At 34.8% G+C, this 24,321-nt stretch overlaps 1 long non-coding RNA gene across 1 annotated transcript; it reads left to right on the top strand.

Annotated features, from left to right (window-relative positions):
• Positions 1 to 5,330: 5,330 nt before the first annotated feature.
• LOC124374238 lies at positions 5,331 to 19,916 on the top strand. The gene is made up of 4 exons (XR_006923533.1): positions 5,331 to 5,396; positions 17,688 to 17,776; positions 18,862 to 19,040; positions 19,886 to 19,916. It is a non-coding gene; the product is annotated as an uncharacterized LOC124374238 (long non-coding RNA).
• The last annotated feature ends 4,405 nt before the right edge of the window (positions 19,917 to 24,321 follow it).

Below are 24,321 nucleotides of genomic sequence, written 5' to 3' on the forward strand. Positions count from 1 at the left end.
AAGACAAAATAAGGATGCACCACCTCGGAATGAAAGATCAATAAACTAAAAATTTTGCCATACGGCTTTATTTTGATGGTGTATACATTTTTAGCTTATTTCTTTTCATTCCGGAGGTTGCATCCTTATTTTTACTGCGACTAATAATGATTTCCCAAATACTTACATGTAGTATACGCATCTATGGAGACTCAAAAAGTGTGATACTCTTTTTTACAAAAAAGTACCAAAGGTTTCGGTATTTTTATTATTAGTATTGGTACTATTACCAACCATTGACCTACCAATTTTAAAATTAAAATATTTTTATCCATCAAGTACCAAATTACTTTTTTATTTGTACAATGGAAAATTGTGTGGAGGTCAATAAGAAAATTTTAAAACTACGCCATATAACAATGATTTTTTTTTTATTTTTTTGTTTTTTTTTTAAAATTGTATTTTATCTACTATATATTTTTACAGTTATTTTAGTTGCCTAGCAACAATTGAATTTTATAAACCAGATCTACCACTAAAAATAAAATTAAATGTGGATCATTTGCTTTTTGGCTTGTCACACTCCCAAGTTTGAAAGCTTAGGCGCTTGCTTGTCACAGTAATATTTTTTCGTGAATTTCTTGCATTGCCACTTTTCAACTACTACTCTTACTCAAAATTTTGTCTTCAAAAATTACCATCACTCACTTTATTTTTACCTCCATTGAGTATGACAAAGTTACTAAAACTCTTGGAAAAGATCACGGTTTTGCTACAATGCGAAATCATACAGCAACAATCAACAGATGAAACAGTAAACAACAATCGATTTCAAGAGAGTCGGCCAGCTTCAGAATCGAACATGTTATATTTTAACCCTTTCACCACCAGAAGCAAATAAATAGGCTTTGGACAAAATTGACCGCCAAAAGCCTATATGTAGCCAAGCTCTGCATGAGCATTGAACGTTGAGTGTTTATTTATAGGCTTGTGACTATTTTACTTATTTACAAAGTAGTTTTCTATTAAAATTTTTATGAATCTCTTTGTATTTGGGATGAATTGTGCTGTTTAAAATATAACAAATTTCTTTTGGTCCGTTTCATTTTTTAATGTATACAAGTTCTGAAACTCACGATATTCTTAAGGCAGTGGCCAGCACATTGTGAATGCACATTGACACGGTGTTTGTCATTTGTTTACATTGTTAGTCTTTTGGTTATGACAAAAGTAACAATATAGCTTAGTAGCATAGAATTACTTCAGATTATGTTTATGGAGTCCAAACTTAAAAAAAAAACCTTATTAATTCTTTTTTTGCTTTATTAAGTTTTATGTCATTATTTTAGAAGAAAGTTTTTACTTTTTTATGCCTCTCTCAATTTTGTCGCTCTAATCACACAAAATTGTACAAAAACATTATTCTATGATAAAAAAATAAAGGAATAACAATAGTTATGTATGTGTAAAGGTCCAAAAACAGGCAAAATTGGCGCTCTGACGCTCGCACCCATTATTTACTTGGAGGTCAAAGGGTTAATAGACCATCAATATAATAGTATAGACAAATGCCAAAATAATTAATATCAGGAATATTTTTTCAGCTCCAAAATTATGAACTTAGCTTATAGCATGACGGGTGGTGACTACTAATCTCAAATATACCTCAGTAGTTCTAGCTTTATAGGTAACCTGTACATATCATGCTAGATTTTTTTTTTTTAAATCAAGAGTATAGAATTGTTCATTACTTGCCAGATATGTTCGGTTTATTAATAGCAAGAAACATATTGGCTGCAGACATTAATTGTAAAATTTGTAGGGTTAACAAAGGGCACACTACACTATAGGCCAGGGAAGCTGCTTTAGTGATGTCACTGCCACGGGGTGTCTGAGCGAGGTCTGTCATCTTTGTTTTCAATTGCAAACCAATGTAGTGCTTGACTCTTATTGACTGCTAAACTACTTACAGTTGATAATTTTTTGTGAAATAAACTTTATTTTAAAACCCAAAGACCACATTATTGGTAGGTATTGAAAATGCCACAATTTCCTGAAGCTAAAATGTTTAAACTATATTTGTTTGTTATTGAAGATTTTTTAAATTACTAATGAATGCAGTACGACAAAAACTATTCATGTGGAATAGGATTATGCTTATAAACCCTTATTCAACTTTTCCAATGATTAATGGCCATGATGAATGTAAATACATTGTAATTATAGAATAAAAATGTGACAATAGTTTGTTTATATACTGTACATTTTTTAAATTTTGAAATTGTTATGTAGTATAACATTTATTTCCAAAGTAGATGAACACTAAATTCAGTTTTAGTTAGAATACTAATTTCATTTAGTGAAATGTTCGAATTTTTATTTTATCAACTTTAGATAAAAAAATCTATAAGATTATATTTTTATGCAGTTGGATTAAGCTTTTCTGTTTTTTGAAGTTCTTGAGCCCTTAAGATCCAAAACTTTTGTTTCCCTCCCACCCCCTAAGAACTTTTTGTGAGTTTGTAAAATTTGTTATAACAAAAAGAATAAATTCAATAAATCTTAGGAAAAATATTTGTACTGAATTTGAAGCACTTTAAAAGTAAATACATTATTCTTTTAATAACCGAGGTTAACAAAATTATTATTGGGTCACAAAGAAAACAATATAAGGTAACTATCAAGGTGTCCACTTATCAGAAATCCTGGGAATCTAAATTTATGCATACATTTTTTGTGTCAGGAAAATGGGAAATATATCTTAGTTGAATTGTAAATACTAATGGTAAGTTGCTTGAATTTGTTTTGATTTTTTGCTAATACTGTTCTTGTATCACAATTTTGCCTTGGGGAAATTTTCAAGAAATAGAACTCTTGGGAGGCTTAGTAATATGGTAATTGGTAAATGGTATGACATAGTAATTTACTTAAATTTAAACTTGAAATTCATAACCATAAAAAACACATGTAATAAAAATAATGATGCAGAAATTGGACAATGTCCGTGTTAAGGTAAAACCCTTAACAGCCATGTTTTGTTATCTTTGAGTGGTATATAATTTTGTTTAACCCTTTCGGTGCTGGGCATTTTTTAGGATTTTTTCTAGAAGTGCTAAAATTTTTTATACGATCTATCCCAAAAGTGCTAGGGTAAAAAATGGCAATTTTGCATGCTTTTACTTAAAAAATCATATTTTTACTTATTATACAAGATAAATAACTTGAAATTTGATTTGTTTTGTGTAATATAGTACTGCCTACCTAAAAGAAAAATATTTAGCCAAATTTTAAAAATAATTTTATACATGTATATATACATAAATCTTGTGCTACATATATTTTTTCTGATTTTGAGCCTGTAAAAAATACCAAAAATAAAAAATATTAATATCAAATGCATTGTTTTCCTAAAAGTATACTTTATGATAAATAGGTCCTGAAAACTTCATATAAATTAGATTATTTTTACAATAGTTATAAAAAAATAAAATTTTATTACCTGACCGTTTTCAAGTCTGGTGGCTAAAGGAGTGGCTACTTACTGTCTGGCACAAAACACACTGTCTTATAAAAGCTAAATAGCACTAATTATTGTATATTTTAAAACATATTTACACTATGTACAGTTGGTTTTCATTTTTTATTTGCAAACATGCTTTACAAGGCACTCTGCATGTACCCCAGCCCCACAACGAACACACACGGTTTGGGATCTTCGCACTTTTCCTTCTGGGTGGTTGGTTCCAGAGCAGCACTTGCAAACTTTTTCCTTCTTTTCAGGAAGTTTTCCTCAGTCCAAAACCATTCTGTGGGCCCATCTCCCCCACCCACAATGTTTGCAGGGACACATTTTGTTGCAAGATATCCGTTTGACAGATCTTCAAATTACGTCCAATCATGTAGTCAGCCCTTTCCATTCTTCCATGGTTGTGTTCAATTTGTACAATATGTATGAATTTAGTATAGTATCATACGGCCAATAACATTAAACAATACTTTTTTCACGTGTTTCATTGACCTCCCGTTCATCCAAGTAGACATAGTAATAAAAATATTACGCTAAACAGCGCTACGAAAGAAAAAAAAACGGAACAACGATATATCGTGTCTTAGCACTTTTCGGGAATAAGACGAGAAACGATATATCGTGCCTTAGCACTCTTCGGGAAATAGTCGATAAACGATATATCGTTCCATAGCACTGAAAGGGTTTAAAGACAAATTAGCTCATATACCTTTTGATAGATTTAAAAAATAATTTCTATTCCTAGCTGTTGGAGAATCCATTTTATAGCTTAAATGATTTTTTTTTTAAATAAAAGTGTTTGATTTTTAATGATTATTGCTTTTTTGTATTCTGTTACAATCACTGTTGTGCTGTATAAGCTTAATTATTGTTAGTTTTAATATTTTAACATGGCTGTAATAATGAGGTGTATTTATGACTTTGTCAATGATGTTGTGCATTTTTGTAGTGAATAGAAATGATGAAATGAAATGAGGTTAAATGTGTTGAAGGCTAATCTCAAATATACAGCATCCTTCAAAAATATTTAGACTCGAATCAACAATATTCAACAATCTAATCTGACGAGATTTGCTGCATCACTAAATTATTGTACGAAAGTAAAGTTGTATTCATGTTTCCACCACTTCCAGTTTGGAAAAAATATTTTGAAAATAAAATCTTCTAATGAATCCTTCCAATCGGAAAATAGTCATGCTTATTCTTTTCTATGTCCATTGTGGGTAGTTGATCAATACTGGCAAATAGTCAAGAAGAAAAAAACAGAAATGGGGCGAACTCTTTGTAGTATGAGCATTAATCGTTGTCTATCTAGTCCTGACAGACAGACACATTGGAGGTAGGAAATCAAAGTAAAACACATTGTGTTTCTGTATACAATTATTTGATTTTAAAGTTATATATTCTATGTCTATGTTCATGTTATACAAGCATGGTCTATTTCACGGATGTCTGCTGATTGGCAGACACGAATTACCCGATCGTTTAAAACATGTTTCTGTTTGGCAACCATACATACATAATCTAATTAGCAAACTATTGTAGTCATATAACTATTAACTTTGCTTGCAGGTAGTGTTCTCTATATTTTTATCTTTGTGCATCGCTCCCTGTCAGCAAGAAGAGTGCACTTATCAAGTTCATCATTTCAAGATTGAGAAGGGCAAACGTTCTAGTTAATTCTGTAATGAGTAGATTACAAGTAAGTATTAGGTCTCTGGTTATTGTTGCAGGCCAGTACGAGACGTCTGAGGACTCAACCAGTCAGGCAGCAAGCAGTGTAAGTCAGTGATGAGGGTGCACCAATATTAGGCCCGCCGTGCCGGAGAGAGAACGTGATAGACTTTCTGATTCTGATTTCTCGGATGACTCAGACTGGACTCCTTTTAAGGTTACAGCTCTATTTTGTACATTGATTACAAATTTGGACTATCTAAGATGTGTTATTTGTCACAAATTTTTGTAAGCTTTTCTTATCGGGAGATGTTATCAATAATGATTTCTGATAATAATGCAGCAGCCTACTCTTCTATTTTATGCAGGAGTACTGCAATTTAACAAAGAATGTCAACTCCCCTTACAATTAATTTAAAAAAGTTCCCAAGTCAATGTAGGGTTAGTGGTAATAACTACAACTTCTAATCTGTCTCCTCTTGCCATTGCATCAACCCTTCATCTAGTCCAAAATGACATCATTTCAAAAAAAACAATGTCACTGAATAACCTCATACGCACAAATTGTCTCAAGATATCCTGAGGTCAATGATGTTTGGAAGGAAGTATCCCATCTTGATCTACCATTTCATATTATCTCCAGGAATGGCTGTGGACCTTGAATTTGAGCAATATTGGATACACTTATCTTAGGAGAAATCTCACATCACATTGCATAGTGTCAGCTTCACAATGTACCTTTTTAGAAGTCACAAGGGCATTTGGTAACATGGAGCACATTCTGGCTAATTACAAGCACCAAATGGCTTTCAAGACTTATTCGACAGTATTTATAGTTGCTGACAAGAGATTGCAGTTTATTGTTTTAGCCCAGGCGGTCACAAAAGGTGATTTCAGTGTTGTTTTTTGTGTTTTCTTCTTGTTGATATCATTTTTGAAAGCCAAGCTCCAAAATTTGGACTCGATTACAAGCCAACAAGTAAGTTAGTTCTTTGGCTTTTAACCCACATTCTTCTCTTGTTTTAAATTGAAGTCGAGACTTTCATACAACTCTGGATTAAGTGGTGTTAGCCAGGGATTTATATTCAGTCTGATGTAGTGAAGTTTGCTGTCTCTTGTCCTGCCTAACAAAATTGAGAAGAGACATATGGTTGTTACAACTCTCACATTTACTTTGGGTGAAATTATCCTTCCCAGATATGGGACACTTCCCATGATAAAGCCACTGCATTATCTTGGTATAAACTTCTAATTCGAGTCAGTTTGAAGGAGGTTAAAGAAAACCTTAAAACTTAAGCATTTCATCATATCACATAAAAATTTCTTAATTTCTTATTTATGTAAGCCCTCCGATATTAGCCAGAGAGGCTCATGGTTAATAAAAGGGATAGCGTTTTTGCTGCCACCCACCCTAGCTCGTAGGGAAATTTAGAATAGTGGTTGAGAAGGGTCTTGAAATAATTACTCACTCACGTTTCTCCTTTGTTTGAGTCCCAATCTATATTCAAAATGCACTAAAACACTCGTAGGGCGCACCCAAACTACTATATGTGGTACCGGTGTGTTCGCATCTCACTCCACCAAAATAGACTTTACTTTCACACACTCTACATTGCCAATCCCTCCGCCTACCTCCGAGCCCTCAACTCGACTGCCAAACTCGTGCTGACGAGTGCTGCTCTTGCATTTCCTCAGCAACGGCCAGTCACCTCACATCACGCGGTTTAAAGGGACTTGGGTTAGTCCAGTTAATTTACACACTGTGTAATTACTAAAATACCATCTAAAAAATTACTATATTAAAATAGTAGTGTGCGTGCGCGCTACATCACTCTCCCTTTCAGGAAAGATGGATCATACAGAATTTTCATGGTGATACATCTTAGATTCTCAGAATATAACAAACATTTACAATACTTCAAAAAAAAATGTATAGGATAACATTTTACATTACATCATTTTTTCACAACTTAAAAGGACAAAATAGATTATTTTAGGCTGCGTAAGTTCTTATAAATCTACAATTTAATTCTACTTGACATTGACAATCACTTAAGATATATGTCCTCCTAACTACATTACATTTCTTGAGCTTGGCAAAGTCCCCACATATTTATAACAAATATAGTCTTTTGCAACACTGACCTGACCTGGTTTCAGCACTACAATGAATTTCACAATACCGTACTTCAAGGCGGGCTTGGTGTATTGAATTGAACAAAGGAAGACTCCTGAATAATTTCTGCGAGCGGAGTTCCATGTTCTACTCGAATGGTTGGGGCTTTGCCGCTCAGCAACTGAGGACATCCTCGCACAGGTTGGCATTTTCCTGTGACAAAACAAAACTACGCAAAGTACACTATTCAAAATGAACAAAATAAACATTGAAACTATGATAATGTAGAAATAGTTTCAGTGGGGTTTTCTATACTTTCTTTGATACTAGGGTACAAAACATGTGTATCATTTAAAAGCTTGTTAAGGTCTAGTTCTATGTGATTATCTTTAAGATTGTCCTTGACTTTTTGCATTGTTTCAAATAACAAGCTACTGTTTTTAAAGATTAGATTTTCTTCGTGAGATAGCAACAGGTTAATCTTTGGGATGTGCAAATGGTTAATGTCAAATTTATATTTTATATTTCCTTGAGTCCTCGAGAATAACTTATTATATTTACCAAAGATAGCGCAACTTGAAGCCTGTTTTAATATTCCAGACTTGTTTTTAAAGTTTAATTCTAAATAACCTAGATGTGGGTGGAGAGATAACTGAGTTTTTCTCCATCAGAACTCCTCATACAGTTAAGTATGACTTTATAATGGTTCCTTTAGGCTATAGATCCAATCATTGCCGTTTTGGATCCATACAGGTGAAGTTACATTTATGGTTAAGGTTCGTGAACATTTTTTCTGTGACTAGGTTAGATCCCAATGAATAGAGCGAATATAACAATCATTAACGCTATGATGCAATACATTTATAGAGTTAGGACACAAATAAAAATGACTTAGTCTACACTGACTTAGTGTGTTAAAATCGATAGGTGCATAATACTGTCTCTCTTTGGAGATCAACAAATAATCAACTTGTACATTCCATTTTAACCCAATGTTGAAGGTTTGTTTGGTACAATGGAAATAACTTCTACTTTATAAAGTTCAAGACGTCTGTCTTGCGAACTTAAAGGTACAGTTACGATCCAATCTAAATTCCTGTCTTGGTGGCTAAAGCATGAGCAGTGCAAAAGGTGTAATACATAAATACGTCTTCTTCATTAACTGGTATAATTAGTTTCAAATGACGAGGTATGACTTTTTCCTATGTCAAGCAATATGTTTAACAAACTCATGGGGTGGTAGTAATTTGCTGCTTATTCTACCTGTGTTTACTAATTCTAAAGCTTGCCTAAACTCAACAATTCTTAACTTTGCTTCATCTATGGTTTGACCTAAATGACGTGCTAGACTGACAGATTTTAAATGTTTTGTTAATGAAACGATGTAGCATAATGTTTTCTTGTTCGAATCCTCGGAGTGAAGTGATTAACATGCTATTTGAATGAGTAAGTTTAGTCATTATCTCTGATATGGCTTTAGTATTTGTTACCATCTTTTCATTCATGTCTTTCATTAAGGTGAATTTGGTTTTCTCTAGAACTCAACAGTGATCCGCATAATCTTTTTTTATCTCTTCAACTTTACTATTAACTTGTTCCATATCTTCGCTAGTGGGCACACCAAACAACCATTTCAATGCATATCCTCCTGCATCAACTAGTCCTCGCTTGGAGCGTTCTGTAGGTAGAAGTCTAAATAAGTCACATTACATCGGATTCATACTGGTCTATCCCGGTCTTAATTCTACTATATTCGAAAGCAAAGTCCTCATCCCACACATTTACACTAGTGTTCGTATAATAAACTAAGTCTGTGCACAATGTCTTAAGTGACTCAAGTTCGTCTCTTATTTCTATCATATTAAAATCTAATACAATCTTCCATTCATCCTCGGAAATAATTGTGTCATGAAGTTTCTTGAAAAAACGTTCCCTGTGTCATTCATTCATTCTCGGGCCATTCCTGTCTCGACAAAAGAGTACAAGTATTCCTGAAATCATCATTTAGATCCTAATAATTGTTTACTTCATGAATATCCTGACTTATTCGAATTTATTTTATTACGTACAGCTTGATCTTATGTTTCTTATCTTAAACCTGCGTAGATATAACTTCTTTCCTTATAGTGTACCTCAATCCACACATTTGAGTTGTTTGGATCCTTTAATTTGGCTTTTATTCACACACCTTGCATACCCATTCATCAACATTCGTTTCACAGTCATACAACATTCATACTCACGCATACAAACCCATTCAATTCGGGAGTAACTATTGCATTCTACTTTGTAACGTGGTACTCTAAAACATCTTTTTACTTACACATCAGACAAGAAGCATAACATACTAACGAGGAATATTTTAGTGTATTATATAACATCCTCAAATAACAAACAATACATAATTATTCAATACATTGCGTTTACTTTTAACTACTAAATAAACGATGCAATACACGTTCACTGTTCATAACAATATGTATATACATTCCTATTATTTAATAAACTTCATAGTCTTTGAATCTACACGGTTTTTCTTCTATCTCTTATGGATCTAAAAGGGCCCTGGTCGCTCTTCTGCGGTTCCTGGGCTTGGTTCTCTCCTGTCTTGTTCTTCATTTTGTCCGGCTACTCTATTTGAATGCCCTCTTCATGGTCTTCGGTCTCTTCAATGATTTCTTCCTGTTCTTCTTCTTCTGCTACCTGAGCAGCTTTTGGATCATTTTGGCTACTTCCTTGTTCTTGCAACTTAAACTCGGTGACAGGTTTTTACCTCGATTCACATGTACAGTTACATTCTTCCTTTTAATTCGGAGTACGACATTCAAATCTGATATAACCTTGACAATTGTGTATGGACCTTTCCATGGGTCTAGACAACTTCTTCACTCTTCCTTTTTTCACTTGGGGCACGTGAAGGTATACTCGTTGGCCCTCTTCAAATTTATTTAGCTTAGAATTCTTGTCGGTATTGTCTCTTTTGCTGGGTTCTTGCATGGTCTTGGCATTGTTGAGACAAATTCCTTACGGCATTCAACTTCATCTTAAGATCTTCGGACATAATCAGGGTAACCATCATCTTCTTCTGTGATCAATAGATCATCTTCTAAGGGAGTCTTCATCTCTCTTCCAAAGACTAGCTCAAAAGGAGAAAATCCCTGTTGAATCCATGCACTTGAGAGTTATAAAGCCATATTTACCATTGGTAGGAGCTCGTCCCAGTCTGTTTGATTTCGGTTGACATAATGACTTAGCATCTTGGGTATTGGATCTATGAACTCTTTCTGTTCTACCATTGCTCATGGGATGATATGCGGTGGTTTGAAGTTTCTTTATTCTTAGTAGAGCACACATGCTTTTCATTATTTCGGATGTGAAATTTGAGCCTTGATCAGTAATTAATTCACAGGGTACTCCCATCTTCGTAATGGACTCTCTGCACAAGTGCTCGGGCTATTTGTTTCTGCAGTTTGGTCTGGCAATGCAATAAACTCTCCGTACCTTGTAAAATGATCTATAACTGTCAGTATGTATTTGTTTTTGGAGCTTGTTAGGGGTAATGGGCCAACAATGTCACACGAAATCACAAATCCGGTATCCAAATTCTGTACTTTCTTGAAATTTACCTAAAAGGTGCTTTTAGTTTTTCCGTAATCCATTCTTTTATTGCATGGATCACATGCTCTGATAAAGGAGACAACATCTAATTTCATTTTCGGCCAATAAAACTTTTCTTGGATTTCTTAACATCGTCCTTCTTGATACCTCCATGACCTGCTTGTCGGGATATCATGGTGTAAACGAATAACCTTCCTCTCTTAACCGTCTTGGAACGACTATCAGTTTGTCTGTCCCTGCCCTCTTTATATAGATGACTCCTTGTGGACTTGTTTTGAAACTGAGGGTATTTTTTTCAATCTCTGGCACTCTTCATCCTTACCATTGATTTTCTTTAATGCTGTCCACATCCAATATAGGTAGACTTTCCAACAGTATTCTTGCACACAATTCTGCTCAGACAATCAGCGTGTTTGATTTTTTTAATCCCTGGTTTATGGAATACCTTTGTAGTCATATTCAGCCAATTTCAGTGCCCATCTAGTGAGTCTACTCGAAGGATCTTTTAGCGACAGCAGCCATCTGAATTGCGCTGTGATCAGTATAACAAGGAGAAATGATCGTCCGTACAGGTAGCATCGGAAAATACTTTACTGCCCATACAACTGCTAAAAGTTCTTTTTCTGTTACTGGTATAATTCTGCTCAGCGGAGTTTAACTGTCTTGACGCATAGGCGATAGGGTGTTCTATTCCATTAATCACTTGTCCTAATACTGCGCCAAGTGCAACATTACTTGCATCAGTGCTTAAGAACGAATTCCTTGGAGAAATTTGGATACACTAATAAAAGGTTCAGTTACAAGGATGGTCTTCAATTTTTCAAATGATGTTTCCGCTTCTTCGTTCCACTCAAACTTTTGGTCTTTTTTGGTTAATTTTGTCAGAGGTTTAGCGATGTCGGCAAATTTCGGTACATGCCTCCTATAGTAACTACATAGTCCTATAAATCCACGAAGTTCCTTTTCATTCTTGGGTCTTGGAAAATTTTTGACAGCTTCAATCTTATTCTGACATGGTTTGATTCCATCTCTCGATACAACATGGCCTAGGAAGTTAATTTCAGACTTTGCTATTTGGCATTTCTTCAACTGGATACTCAAATTTACCTCTTGAAATCTCTCTAGAACTTCACTAAGATCTTTAGCGTGCTGATCAATACTCGAACTGAAGATTAGATATCATCCATGTAGGGCAAACATGCTTTTCCTTTCAGACCTGTGAGAGTAGTATCAACCAATCGTTGAAATACAGAAGGAGAATTGATCAATCCCATTGGCATGCGTGTATATTCATAATGACCATCAGGAGTACTGAAGGCCGTCTTCTCTTGACTTTCAGGGTGCATTTTTACCTGATAGAAACCTGAATTCAGATCCAGTGCCGAGAAGTACTGACTGCCTCCTAACATGTCTAAAGTTTCATGTATATCTGGAAGGGGATATATTTCCGGAACTGTAATTTTATTGAGTTCCCGATAGTCTACACATAGACGATAACTGATGGTACCATCAGAGCCTGCTTTCTTGGGGACAATGATTACCGGTGCTGACCATGGGAAGTACTGGTACAATTACACCTTTATCTAATTGTTCTTGTATCAAATTTTGTAGAGTACCTCTCTGTGATTGTGGCACTCTGTAAGGTTTCTTATTGATCGGAGGATGTTGGCTCGTGTTGATTTTGTGAGTAACTAAAGAAGTACACCCCAAATTCTCTATTCCTCCTAAGCTAAATAGACGCTTGTAGCGTTGGAGAACATTTTTTAATTTATTTTGGTCTTCAGTTGGGAGGTGCTTTAATTTTTCTTCAAGTTTTCCATTGAATTCCTCTGTCCTATTTTGTGTTAGATTTACTCGTTTCCATGCTCCTTTATTTGCTTCACTGTGTGGCTCTTCTATTTTGCAGAGCAGCGTATTCTTGTATATCACTAAATTTTCAGAGGTGATATTTATGATTTTGGTCCAACACATTCCTTTATTCACCTTTTGAAAGGCTTCTAGCGACATTGATGCCATGAACTTTTACTAACGCTGGTTCTGTAATTACTGTTTTTTCCTTCCATTTGTTCCATTTGATCCTTTTTGTTTTTGCTTAATATTTACTTGAATAAGCATTTCTGAACGGGCAGGCACGTTGATGTTTGTGCGACTATACGCTAAAATGTCAGGTATTTCTTCCTTCAGGATTTGTTTTGGTGGATTAAGGTTTGTTGAACTTGTTTCGTGGGAACATTGAACAATGCCAATGCCACTTCTCCTGCTTCGAGTTACAGGGGATTCTCTTTCATGGAAACTGCATGCTATCTTGTTTCCAATACTCAGAGACTTATTCTCAAGGTCAATCACAGCCTTTTTTTCGTTTCAAAACATCGTATCCTAGGATAGCAATATAATCTTCAGGGAGATCTGTTGCTACGAAGTCACATTTTAAATCAAGTAACTCCAGTTGCAAGGTCTCTGTTACAGTGCCGTAAACGTTCATAACAGCACCAGTGATACCTCGTATTTGGATTTCAGTTGGAGTTAGCTTGTTCTGAGCCATTGTCCTATCGATCAGTGATACTTGTGCTCCTGTATCGATTACAATGAGACCGTTCACTCCTCCTATGCACCCTTGTACAATTAATTCACTCACATTTTCTTGTGTCAAAGTGGCAACAGCTTTGAAATTCAACTTCGCCTGTCTGAGTCCCGTGTGGTTCAGATTTAATGATTTCTGAGGTTCCCAGCGGCGTGCCTGGGTCCCTCGTTGTGGTTTAAACGTGTTCGAAGCTGATCCACGTCCTCCATGCTGATACCCTCTGCTCCTGAAGGTTCCTCCTCTAGCTGCGCCTCTTCCTAATGCTGTATTTCTCATACCCCAACAATTGTTTGCTGTGTGTCCAGGTTTTCGGCAATTTTCACAATAATAGGTAGTTGTTTCACTTTTACTTCTACAATCCCTCTCTTTGTGACCTTTCTTCTTACATGTATAACATACAATATCTACTCGCCTGGATTGGCATTCTCTGGCTTTATGGCCTGGTTTCCCACAAGTGTAACACGTAGTATCGGTGATCGTTCCAAAAACTCGCCTTGTCTTCTCCTCAAATTCGGATGGTCTTTTCTCTAAGTTGTTTAGAGCTATCGCCGTGGTTACAGCTTCTCTGAATGTTTTAGGGAACTTGATCCTGGTCTGCCGTCCTATTTCACCATTTAATCCTCTTACAAAGGCATCCATGGCTCTTCTATCGGCCTCTTCTCTCAGAATTTGGTTTGCTTCAGCGTTGTTTGTAACTCTTAGAGTTTTATCACTGACCCTTTTTACTCGGTCAGAGAACTGCTCAATAGTTTTCTCCTCTGTTTTGTCGTATGCTAGCCAATTGCTCGAAGTAGTAATGATCTGGTAGGCTTTCGCCGAATCTTTCCATAAAAGCAGCTTTTTATTTCTTCTAAAGTTGTTGAGTTTTTACATTTTTCGTCTGACTTTGCAAACTGTAGAGCACTGCCTGTTAGTTTAAGTTTTAAAACTTGAAGTTTTTGAGCTTCACTCCAATTGCTGAGCTCTCCAATTCCTTCGATGTTGTCAAAGAAGGGGGCGACTAGATCTGCTTTCTCTCCATCGTAATGGGCTATACTTGAGACAAGCTCAAATGACGGCTTGCTGTCTGCAAGGGTCATGTCCATCGGGTTACGGAGATGTTTCAGTTTTGTTCACCGCGGAGGTAGAAGCGTTGGCTAACGTTTCATCTAGTGTTACTTGAAGCGACCTCACTTTATTCGATATGGCATCAAAGGCGTCTTGGACCTCAACGGTCTTCCCTTCTAGGTGTACAGTGCCCATCGTTAATAATTTAAAAAAATTTGGTTTTCCTCTTTGGAATACAGTAGCTATACAATTCTCTAGGTTATCAGTGATATTCAATAGTTAAACTTAAACGCTCTAAATGAAATCCCTAAAAGACGTTGACAGCAACAATGTGAATAACTAGTTTCCCTATTTTTCAGTAAAATAACTTTCCCCTTTTTTTTTTTCAATTTTTCGATAATGGATCAATCAAACAATAAAGTTTTTCGATTTCCAAATGATACCAATCACTAATCGGTAGTATTGAGTTATCAATGGATCAATAGTCTAACAATGCCTCGATATACAAGTATATCAATACTGTAATGTGACTCAATACAGCTGCAATAATATTAAATAATCGTATTTGTTATATGATATACTATGTGCTATTACTTATATACTCTAATAGTTAATCACATTAACTGATATCACTTTGTTTTCAGTATAATTCGAAATTTACCCTTTTTATAAGTCAGCAACAAGTTACTTCCAACAATTATTGCTATTATACTCTTTTACACTTATATTAAAATTTCTACGGGTTTCTTTTTGTATACAGATATTAATGAATTATCAATCAAATTGAACAGTAAGCTAATATAGAATCATTGGCATATCCCTATTTCCAAGCAAATGATTTTAATCAACACGTTATTCTGCTTATATTTACGCTGAAAACATGATGGACTGAATGCCCTGGAGGTGACGACCTGACATGGAGGCTTTGGCAAAATAAAATACTAGGATGTTATCCTTTTAATTTCTCTTATTTAAATAATTCTGAATCTGTTTGTCAATAAAGAAGTTTAATGCTTAAAGCCTGGCCTCAATGCTGCATTCACCATTTATTTCCAAAGCATTTTGAACCATATTATTTAACCAACTATTTACTAATAATACGTAGTCTAATCTTAGGTTTTCGCCAATGATTTTAATTTTAATTTAATTTAACAAAGTTCCCACTGCTCACCAAATAGTGACAGGGCTGCCATCTCGAAGGCTGTGGATGATCGTGACTGCGTTGACGGAGATGACAACATCTGCGTAGACAGTGGTCGGCAGTTGGTAGTTCCGGTCTGGATCACTGGATGTCCGGTGACGTATGCCCTCCTTGTTCCTTTCTATGTTCTATGATGACGTATGATGATGGCGTCCAACTTCCGCTTCATAGTGTAATGGCGTTGCACATGGTGTAATAAGCACACAGAACTAATCCAAGTCCATCTTCGTTCATATAAGTTGAATTTACTCGAAATTTAGAAATATAACATTGCAATTAATTTGTAAATGAATTTAGAATAGTAGTTATTTGGATAATGGAGTGTAAAACTGAAATGTTCTAATAATTTTCTCAACCACGTGGTACACTTCTTTATTTCTTTTAGAGTTCTTTTAAAGTTTTGAAATCATTTTGAAATAATTTGCTGGTTTAATTATCGTATCCCACCCGCTGGTCACCACTGTAAGCCCTCCGATATTAGCCAGAGAGGCTCATGGTTAATAAAAGGGATAGCGTTTTGCTGCCACCACCCTAGCTCGTAGGGAAATTTAGAATAGTGGTTGAGAAGGGTCTTGAAATAATTACTCACGTTTCTCCTTTGTTTGAGTTCCAATCTATATTCAAAATGCACTAAAACACTCGTAGGCGCACCCAAACTACTATATGTGTACCGGTGTGTTCGCATCTCACTCCACCAAAATAGACTTACTTCACACACTCTACATTGCCAATCCCTCCGCCTACCTCCGAGCCCTCAACTCGACTGCCAACTCGTGCTGACGAGTGCTGCTCTTGCATTTCCTCAGCACGGCCAGTCACCTCACATCACGCGGTTAAAGGGACTTGGGTTAGTCCAGTTAATTTACACACTGTGTAATTACTAAAATACCATCTAAAAATTACTATATTAAAATAGTAGTGTGCGTGCGCGCTACATTTATCATCGTTATTATTGTTTTGTGGTCATTAAAAACCCATTTTGAGAGTTAAAATAGGAAGTGTGCTCAGTTTGTAACACATATTCTGAGATGTACAGTACATGGTTGAAGTCTGTCAGAAGTGCAGTATTAAAGTTAATAGTATTGTCTGTTTGTTCTGTACTATCACTGTGAAATATTGTTAATGTCAGAGAGCTCAATTCTGGACTTAATTTCTTACTTGTTTAGGGAATAACGACTAGGGTTCTCAGAGGCATAATAGAACATGAGGACCAAAGCTGAGGTCTGATCGTGTTTAGGGAGGGTTCAGATCTGTCCACCTATTCTGTGTGTAGGAGTTGGGACTTAAAGGAGTCAGTATCGTTAAGCTTATGATAATCCATCATTTCTTTCTTCTTCTAGTTCCACGTCCTTACCACATTGTTCCCAGTTAAGGTAATGCCAATGTAAAGACAATGGTGGTTTATTTTTGTTTCATTATTAGTGTTTATCTAATCTTGAAAAATATGACACATAGTACTTTGCCTAATGTTATACATAAATAAATGAAACAAACATTAAACAAAGTAGTACTATGTGTCATACTTTTTTAAATCTGATAAACACTAGTAATGAAACACACACACACACACACACACATATAAAGATTGCAAATGTCTCTTTACAATCCTGTAATTTTGTCAGAATAATCACCAAAAGTTAAGTTCAAGCAAAATATCACTTTATTGTTTTATACGACAGGAAGCATATAAGTTTTCATATAACTATCATGCTATACAGAAAGAAACACTGATCCTATGAATATGACAGGGGCGTACATTGACCAAGTTTCTTTAAGTTACTTGAAACTTGTTACAAACTTTCTTTTAAATACTAAAATTTTTGCAGAGACAATCCTAAGTTATTGTTATTTTTGTATTTATTTGTGGATCTGAGTTGAACATTAATAATTATGGTTCGTCTAAAGTACCAATAAATCATAATTATTGTAATGTTTGAATTTTTAGGAGCAAGGAGGATTTGGTAGCAGATTATTTGATTTATCCGATTTGGGGAAAAATCTTCTTTCAGATATTGAGTATTCATTGCCAATGAGGTAAGTTGTGTAAAATAATTCGAACTAAATTTTAGGTAGATATTATGTTACTGAAAGTGAATAGCAACAATACTGATTATTTTAATTTAATATACTAATTGAATCAAATATCAAATTTCTAGAAGCAAGACAAGTGTCTACTGTAGTTAAATCAATGCCAATTAAAATTTTAACATATTCCTAGAAATTCTATACATCATTTTTAGGCATTGTGAGAATTATAAACTTAGCCACTGGTAGTAGTGCGAGGACCATTTGGAAAGTGACTTCCATTTGCTCACTACACGGGAAGTGGAGGGCCGCAATTCTTGGGCCAACGACCATATTAGGTCAGTAGGCAATCAACTGTGGTAAAGTAAATGTCGTTCAAACTCCTAGTTTTTTCAGTAGGATTAATGTGTGCTACAATGAAAATCCCTCAAGTGTAAAGTGGATGCTGTCATTAGATTCTTTACACCTAAGCAATATTCTATGGTGGCAATTCACAGAGAACTTTACTCTTTGTGTAGACCAAAGATAATAAGTGAAGGAGTTATTTAAGAACTAAAGTCCCTGAACGAAAGAAAAATGAAATGCCTCATGGTCAGTGATGGACTTGTTGAGAAAACCATATGAAGATTGTGTTTTATTAGGTAATTCCGTCTTGCATTTGAATAAATAATGTGAGTTGATTCTAATTATACTGATAGGCAGCTCCAGGTTTAACACTGGTTAAATTCAAATAAAATGTCCCAAACTAACTTTTTGCATTGTTCTGAGTCCGAATATATATTAGAACTATTCTAGCTATAGATGGAATCACATCACCAGATTCTGTGTGGTATTCCACACAATGTTTTACTATTAGTTTGGTTAGATTATTTTTATCCATTTCACCTGAATGTTACCGGCTTACTGCTGGAGAACAAAACACCCTGTTCTATTTATTATGTCCATTTGGATTGTACTGAGTCCGAATATATATTAGAACTATTCTAGCTATAGATGGAATCACATCACCAGATTCTGTGTGGTATTCCACACAATGTTTTACTATTAGTTTGGTTAGATTATTTTTATCCATTTCACCTGAATGGATGTTACAGGCTTACTGCTGGAGAACAAAAACACCCTGTTCTATTATGTCCATTTGGATTGTACTGAAGGTGTACTTCTGTGCTCTCCAACAAGTTCAAACTCTGGCCGCCTAAAATTGATACTGGACAACTTTCGAATGATGGCACCATTGATTCATGATCTGTTACAAAATACAATGAGATTCAAGGTAATATTTGTGTGTTATAACATCCCGACTGTTTGGCGTTTTTTTATGTAACCCAACCCAATAATGCCAATGTATAACTGTGTTTTTTATAAGGGATTTTTTTTTAATTTCAATCTAAAAACAAGCAATTTAAAAAAACCTTATTTTGTGAATTTTTCTTTCTTTTAATTACAAAACAAAACCACAATGCTGCTACCAGACAACTATATAACTAACTTACATCAAAAGAAACAGCAGTTTTTTGACAGCTGGTATTAAGCAAAAAAGCAATAGTAGAATGAAAATGTTAATTAGTTTAAAATGTCACCAAATAAAATAGAATCATTAAAATAGACATTGGGTTTAGAAGACAGTGAGCACATTTCTAAAAATTCTGTAAGTTAGCCTAAACTAACTGTCAAAATTAGTTGAAAATGTAATATTTAAAACCATAAAATGTTTTAAAAAATACACTATACTGTTTTTTGCAACTATTCTTTATTACCATCCATCACACATGTTCAATGGGCGGGAGGGAGAGAACAATTTATGAAGGAAATAAAACAAATTTATCTCAATTGCATGATTATTTGGATTTTAAAATGTTATCACTATTTTAAAGAGTGATTTGTGATATTAAAATCACCTAAATTGTCTAAGCATGATTCACACATTAATAACCTATATTAAAATGCCTAGTATTTACTATTACGCAATAATAATGTATTGTTATTATATTATTTTTCTTATGTAGTTAATAGATAAAGTAATGGAATATTTGTCTTACTTTATTGTTTTAGTAATTTGTTAAGGATTTTTTAAACATATAAAATTACACAATTTTTAAATGTGTTTATAATTTTCAGAAGTTAAAAGTCCAGGAAGTTTCTGATTGTTTAATAAACAAAACATTAATTGCAAACAAGGAACATGCCATGTTGTTTGAATGTCCACCTGCTAAGAATGAATCATCAAAAAAGTTGGCGTCTCTGACGTACTGGGTAGTTGGGTAAGTCAATATATATTCTGTTCACAACTGTTTAAACTGTAAACTGTTGTTTTTATGTGTTTTGTGCGGGGATAAAACAGAGATAATGAGGGATGGGATTGTTCCGTTTTTTTGTATTTACTAGTAGGAATATGCCAGACTACATTTTGCCTAACAGTCTTTGTTGAAGTTGCATCCACTTTTCATTATCAAGATTTCCTGCGGATAGAACAGAAAATAATAGTCCCCAGGGAGACAGAAGATAAATTTTGCCAGCCTACTGGCTTCAATGACACTCAGCCAAGTCTCATAGATTGATATCAAACTCATTCTTGTCTATGTAGAAATGAAGTTTCATGCAAAATTTTAAGTTCATAGCTAAATTTGTTCTTGGGTTATGATCAGGAAAGACACACAGGCAGATAGACAGAAGAGAGATGTTACTAGAACTCTTAGTGGTATACGAAATTTCAAGCCTATTTAAGATCACTCTCTAATTATTATCACCTTTGATAACATTAAGCCAAACTCTATGTAGAAGTAATGCACCATCATGAAACTTTTTATCTTGGTCTATTCACAAATAAACCAATATCAAAGTATCCGTCAGAATACAGCTAAAGTTTTAACAATCAATCCAACAGTAACCAAATTACTTTTCTACAGGTTAGTTTAATTCTGGAGATTAATGTGGACAGACAGATAAACAAAAAAGAAATTTTACCTGCTCTCAGTGATAAACTTTGCTAACGCTCAGCCAATAAATCTTCAGAAAGGTAGGTTACAACTGTTGCCCTCACTGTAGAGGGGAGGAAGGTAATCTGATGGTTGAATTGCAAGTGATTAACTGCAATGTGAAGTACCGTTAGGTAGGTAACTAAATAAATACATTAACATTTTTTAATAGTTCTGTGAATACTAATCCTTAGGCACACTAGTTTTAGTACAGGGTTTCATGGTTTAATGATAACATGGTTTAAATTTGTTTTTAAATTCTTAAAAGCTATTAAAATAAATAAATAAATAAAATAAATAATGTCTTTATTTGGCAAGCGTTCATCAAAGTTGCAACTTTGCTTTTCATGACAACTCCTGTTAAATATACAAATTCAGGATATTAAAATTAGAAAATTTAATACATTTACAAATCAAAATGACTAAAAATTTACCTAGACAAACATTTTAAAACACTTTTTTTAAACCTAACAAGGCTGAGATTTTTCAACTCAGAGGGCAAAGCATTGTACTTAGCAGGTCCAAAATATCTAAACGCTTTTTTCCCCGTCTCCAATCTTGTCCTTGGCAGGTGCAGTAGGCCATCCTGTCGAGTACTTGCGCTTATTGACTTCATGTCTAAAAACCAGTTTTTTTTCTTAGATATTCAGGTTTTTCCCGTCTGAATAGTTTTTGTGCACCAGCTTGACCGTCTGCAGATTATAGTAATCTGTTACTGATAGTACCTTAGCACGTAATCTGTGTTTCACTGATATGATCAAAATTTTTTTAGTCCCGTAAACAAATCTTAGAGCCCTATTCTGCAGACGGGTAAGAACCATCACATTCTCTCTGCTTAAGCAACTAGCAAAAGTTGGAAGAGCATAATTTATTGAAGGGAAAATAACTGATCTGACGATTTCTAATTTTGAAGCAACCGGCAAAATTTTACACAGCTTAGACAGACACTTCAGTTTGAATATAACACCTTTTGCATATGGATTCCTACATGGTAAGAAAAATCAAGTTGGGAGTCAAAAGTGACACCAAGAATCCTTAGAGTACTGCATGCAGTCAAAACCCTACCGTTAACGAATATTCTATTATTTACACCACTACCTCTCAACTGACCATTCAAAGACGAGCTATTTAGATGCAAAAAAGAACATTTATCAGAGTTCAGTAGAAGGCCATGATCAATCAGACCAATTATCTTAACTCTGTCTAAGTCATTATTGACTTTTTGAACCGCTTCGGCTATCTCAGATGGGCGGAAAGACAACAACAGCTGCGAAATCGTCAGCATAAGAATTCCAATAAGCAGTGTCTCAACTGATCCTTCAAGTCTGCGGTGTATAAAAGGAAGAGAATCGGTCCCAGGCAGCTGCCCTGGGGAACTCCAACAGATCTAGGAAGAGCAGATGACAGCTGCCCGTTGACCCTAGTTCGCTGAGTTCGTCCAGACAAATACGATGAGAACCATCCAACTGAAGCTTCACTAAATCTATAAAACTGTAGCTTTGCCAGGAGCAACTCAAAGTTTACCGAGTCAAAGGCCTGCGAGAAATCCAGCGCAGTCATCAAGCTCTCCAAACCCTTATCTTTAGCTGAAAGTATATCATCAGCCACATTGAGTAGGGCTGAACAAGTGCTAAACCCTTGCCGAAAACCTGACTGAGACTCCGGCAGCAATCCCTCATGCTCCAAAAACGAAACTAACTGTTTCTGAAACGACTTTTTTCCAAAATTTTGGAGATGACAGGTAGGATTGATATTGGCCGGAAATTTGAGGTTGAAGAAGGATTCTGGGTTTTTGGAAGAGGAATAACAATGCCCTGCTTCCAGCCTGGTTGGAAAAGTGCCAGTTTCTCAACGACACATTAATCAGGTGAGTAATAGAACCAATGCAATAAGGACCAAGACCACGAACCATATTTATAGAGATTCCATCAACGCCAAATGCGGCACTTGTCACGCCATTCATCAACTCCTTGACTTTACCTTCTGACACAGGTGAGAAACTAAAGGGAGAACTTATTCCTCTGCAATGTATTACTCTTGAAAAATTCGAGTTCTATTCCGGTCAAGATTCAAAAATAAATGCCTTGCAAAACATAAAATAACACAAATTATGTGGTTTTATTTTTTAATAGTAAATACAAAAAATGCAAAACGGGTGTTTGGGTCTGACACTTAAAAAAGAATGCACTGATCCTGTAAACTTCCACCCAAGCCAACCATCATTAATTTAAGATAGGCCCTCTCAACCACCTCTACCACAGGACAGTTACTTTCATAAGTGTACACTAGACTGCAAAATTCCCCAATCTCAGGTGCAGAAATCGAACCTGCAACTCCCAGGGCCAACTCCCATGTCCAATAATAGTGCCTTGGGCCATATATCCATCCTGATTTAATATTTTAGATGTACATTTTTGTCACCCTCATTCTTCCCCTTATGCGTCTGTTGAGGATTGGTGTGTATCATCGTGTGATGGAAAGGTTCCGTCTAAACATACCTATGGGTTGTCGTTATTTTCTTACGGGAAGTTTAGTTTTTGAAGGGGCCTCTCTTTAAAAAAAGTTGCCACCTGTATGATAAACTTAACGTGATTATGACTGTAATGAATATCGTGACAAAAGAGAGCACATGAAAGAAAGCTGGCTTTATGTGTGTGTGTTTTGTTTAGTATAAATCACTTCAGACTTAATCAAAAACATTAAGCTTCCACATGCCCAGTCGGGTCCAGTTTCATAGTCCAAATAATCTCCTAGATGTCTTGAAAATACAGTCCAGTATGTTACTTTGTTGTTTTAAGTCTAGAGTTAGATTGTTAAATGTAAGCAGTTAATTTTTATAAATTTTTGCACCAGGTCACTAAATTAAGTCTAATACTGATTGTTATTTGTTTCTAATAACAGATTGTTATTTGTTTCTAATAACAGAAAATAGTGTTTTTTTAATTGTGTAAAAAAAGTTAAAAAAATAAATATTAGATTGGGTATTTTTTGTCCAGTGTTTAGGAAGCGAATAACATTGGTATTGTTGTAAACTGTTCTAAATGAAATAAAATTAACTTAAAATAAATAAATTTAGTTAGAATAAATTAAATCAAAGTAAAATTACTTTCGGAAAAATAATATTTGAAAGTGGCTTATGTGGCTAATATTTTGCCTTGCATAATATTATGTGGCAAAACTTTGATATTGGTTTATTTGTGAATAGACAAGATAAAAAGTTTCATGATGGTGCATACTTCTACATAGAGTTTTGGCTTAATGTTATCAAAGGTGATAATAATTAGAGAGTGATTCTTAAATAGGCTTGAAATTTCGTATACCCACTAAGAGTTCTAGTAACATCTCTCTTCTGTCTTATTATGTGGCTTAAGTGGCTTATTAATAAGAGGAGTGGCTTATGTGACAGGATTGAACTCGGAAATTGGCCATTTAATTAAATCTTTAATTTAATAGTTTAAAAAGCGTTAAATAATGTTTTTAATGGAAAGAGATGGTAAAATTGTTTTTAAATGATGATAATAGTAAACATTGCAAATCTGCAGACTAATCCATTGATTGTCAGTTGCAGAACAGTGCATT

The sequence above is a fragment of the Homalodisca vitripennis genome, unplaced genomic scaffold, assembly GCF_021130785.1.
Source record: "Homalodisca vitripennis isolate AUS2020 unplaced genomic scaffold, UT_GWSS_2.1 ScUCBcl_7624;HRSCAF=15391, whole genome shotgun sequence".
NCBI classification, from domain to species: Eukaryota; Metazoa; Arthropoda; class Insecta; order Hemiptera; family Cicadellidae; genus Homalodisca; species Homalodisca vitripennis.